This window comes from Erpetoichthys calabaricus, chromosome 4 (genome assembly GCF_900747795.2).
Source record: "Erpetoichthys calabaricus chromosome 4, fErpCal1.3, whole genome shotgun sequence".
NCBI classification, from domain to species: domain Eukaryota; kingdom Metazoa; phylum Chordata; class Cladistia; order Polypteriformes; family Polypteridae; genus Erpetoichthys; species Erpetoichthys calabaricus.
Genome location: NC_041397.2, coordinates 61,549,648 through 61,553,582, shown reverse-complemented (window position 1 = coordinate 61,553,582; position 3,935 = coordinate 61,549,648).

The window sequence follows — 3,935 nt, the reverse complement described above, 5'->3', positions numbered from 1 at the left end:
TTCTGCTGGTGCAGAAACCTCAAAAATGCTGCAACCAAACAATACGTAACACAATAACACAGTGTAGCTGGTACATTTTGTTGAACATGGCAATGGTAATAAACAATAGCAATAAATATCATTATATAACTATATCAAGCAAAAACAAATGGATATATAGTATGTTAAAGGCAGGATTCAATGTTATAGAATGGTTAAACCGGTAGTGCTAAGTAATTAGTTGGACATTTGTTTACATAATGGAGCCTTTGTAACAGGTCAAGGAGATGATTGTATGTGAGTTAATAGTTTAAGAGCCTACGGGTAAAAACGTTTTGTGAGTCTGCTGGTACCACATCAATACAATGATATCGTTCATGAATAGAGGGTGAAACAAACAATGTTTTGCTGGAATGTGCTAGGTTTGAGAGAATGGAAAGTTTTTTTTTTCCCCCCTCAGGCAATTCTTTTCATTAATGTCCTTTTTTGGATGAGGGTGTTTTGCCAATGATGAATTGGGCCTTTTTAACCTCCCGCTGCAGGTTCTTGTGATCTTGCACAGTTTATTTACCCTGGGGTGCTGCTGGGTTCAAAGTGAGAGTCTTAGATGTGCAGTACCAACGCTGGACAATTTGAGGTCTATACCAGTCAGGATGTTCTCGATCCAGTGATCAATTGAGCGGTAACTCAGCAAGCAAAAAATAGTGTGAAAATGGAGCATGATTTGCATAATTACAACAACATTCAACCTTGTAGTGATACGCTAAATTTAAAACCGATGGATGTATTAAAGGTATGGTAGAAAAGAAGTTTTTATTTTCCAAAAAGAGTAGGAACCATGGGCTCTAGGTCCCTCAGATAAGATTACTGCCTGCTTCAATGTGTTTCATTAAAAACATGCACACATCTTCTCTTTAAATAACTATTATTTATTTTGACTGTTAACATCACATTACCTTGCCATATATTCTGAAGAACTGCATGTGTAACTAGGCACATGTTACATGTTGAGCACTTGTAGTCTAACAGCCTAAATAGTCAATAAAAGTAAAACAATTTCTCATTTGACCCCCCCCAGCTAAGGCGACTGCACTGATGGCAGGACATGAGCTTGCTTTCAGAGGCACAATGATTCACAAAAAGAACAGCAGGATTTTATATTGATGCTGGAGCTCCGATTAGATAAATTGGCAGTACAGAGAAAGCACTTCAAAGCAGAATGTAAAGTTCAATGAAGGAGAGTGTAATGGGGTCGAGTTGAAGTGAACTTATTGTGGGATGAGGACTTGCAGCCCAAAAGCCGAAGTAGTCACTTAGGAAAAAGTCATTTTGCTTTGGCTCGAGTGGCTGAGAAATACAGTAAATTTAACATGAAATGTGTATTATGTAGGCTACAATTAATTAATTACTTTCATTACTTCATTAGATAGTACAGGGAAAACCTATGCAGTTGTAGTGAAACCTATTTGCAAAAAAAAAATAATGTTTGAATATGTTCTACAATTTATTTTCATGCTTTACATTAATAATTCATAAATCCCAATGTGTGTAAAATTGATTTATAAATAATCCTGCCTCTTCTTGCTTTCGGAAACTTGGCTAAGAAATGCAGACGTCTTTTCTTTAGTAAAGGATTTCCCTCTCGCATTATGTACTATTGAGCTTACAGACACCAGTTAACATAGTGCTGTTTTAAATGAATATGAATATGTTAAGTTCAGATTTAGTAGTTCATTATACTCAGGTAGTCCATAATGTGTAGTTGTTTTGAAAGAAGGTATATTTTTAGAGAGTTCCTAATAAAAGCATTAATTATTGGCTTATTAAAAATATCTCAACAATCTCAGGATTGCTGACAATTTTATAGAAATGGAAGTACATCATCCATGCAAAACTATTTGATTTTTGTAGGATTTCTCTAAGTTGTAAAATGTCATTCAGTATTATAGTAGATATAATCATCCCTTGGAGTTTCCTGCCTAATAATGTACAAATGCACATTATAGAACCTTATAGATATCACATGCACCTCTGGTCTTCCACGTTAGACTGAGTAGCATATTGATTGGACCACATCAGATCCTTATTAAATAAAATGCATTATTATTATTATTATTATTATTATTATTATTAAACAACCTACTGTTGCCCTTTTCTTGTTGATTTGGTAGTTGTCGCTGTCTGTGGAGTTGGGCTTTTGGGTTAGCAATCACAAAATTTGATTTCTGGTTGAAGATCTTCTTCATCTGGATCATTATGAGACTTTGGTCTCTGTGTTGATTTTGTGCCATACGTGACACCTTCTTTCACATGAGTTGAAATTAATTTATTCATGAGTTTATTGTTTGTCTGCTGTTGGCCACCATATGGCATTGTGTATTATTAGTATCATTTTAATTTTCTGAAGCTAAATAAGGACATAACAGAAATCTTAGTGGTTGACAAAGATGGAAAGATTGGGGGTATTAGAAATAAACTTGATCCATTAGCATTAAAAGTCAAGGATGATGTAAAGAATTAACTGAAATCATGAACTCTGATCTAAATGTTAAATTGCACATTAACCAGATTACTAGGACTCCATTTTTCCATTTAGGGAAAATGCAAAAGTTGGACCTCTTTTAACATTGCAAAATGCTGAGAAATTCATTCACACCTTTGTTTTTAGTCAACTAGATTATTGCACTTCTACCAGGCCTATCTAAATAAGATATCAATTGCAGTTAGTTCAAAATGCAGCAGCAAGAATCTTTGCTAAAAAATCTGAACACCAATCTTACGAACATTACATTTGTTATCCGTGTCCTTTACAATTATTTTAATGCACTACTAATGGAATATACGGCCTTAAACCGTCTTACTCATTCCTTAATTTTGGAACGCCTGTCCCCCTACACTCCAAGTCATAACCTTAAATCTTCTAATAGTGGTCAGCTTATTATTCCAAGAGCTTAAGCATAAAATATGTGGTGAGGTGGCCTTTTGCTATTATACACCAAAAACCTGGAATACATTACCGATAAGGATACACCAGGCTAACACCGTACATTGTTTAAAACAATTCTTAAAAACACACTTTTTAAATTTGGCTTTTTTGCACCTACATTTTTGTTGTTCTCCTAATAGACTATACTGTACATGCATAGAATTATCATATTCTTCAGGAATTTACAATATCTTTTCTAATCTTTACTAATCTCTACATTTTTACTATTTTCTTTTTTTTTATTGTGGCATTCTGTACCACCACCACATGTAATCAAAATGGTGGAGCTGTCCATGAGATCTACTATGTTAAATCATTTGAGGCAACGCCTTAAAAAAAAAGTGGAATGATTTAAGCACATTTATAGGTTAGGTATGCCAAGTGGGGACTGGCAGTCTTTTTGGCCTTGGAGCCCCTGTACGTTTTGTTTTTTCCTCCAGCTTATCTGGAGTTTTATTATATTTTTTCTGTTCTCCCAGCCATCTGACCTTATCATAAGACTGATCTTTAGAAACTTACAATAAAATATTATATATAGTAGCTCTATTTTTTTTTTTTTACTAGTTATAGATATGCTAGCTCACATTGATTTCTTTTCATGACTTATTCATTGCTATTATATTATTATTATTATTATTAAATTCATTTTTATTTTATTTTTAACTATTTCTTTGAAATCTTGTAAAGCATTTTGTGCTACATCCTGTATATGAACATGTGCTATAGAAATAAATGTTATTATTCTTATATTGTTGGTTTTATTCTTACTACTTTTTTTTTAAATCACTTCTAATTACAAAAGCAAAATAACATCAGATAAGAAACTCATTAGACTTGCCGGCACAACAATAAACTGATAGAGAAGTTTATTGGTTCAAGTAAAAATAAATACGGTCCCATTTTTAGACTGCAACTAAAATGTACTTTTAGTATACAATAAATTAGAACCTTACATTGCAAAAACCTTTTT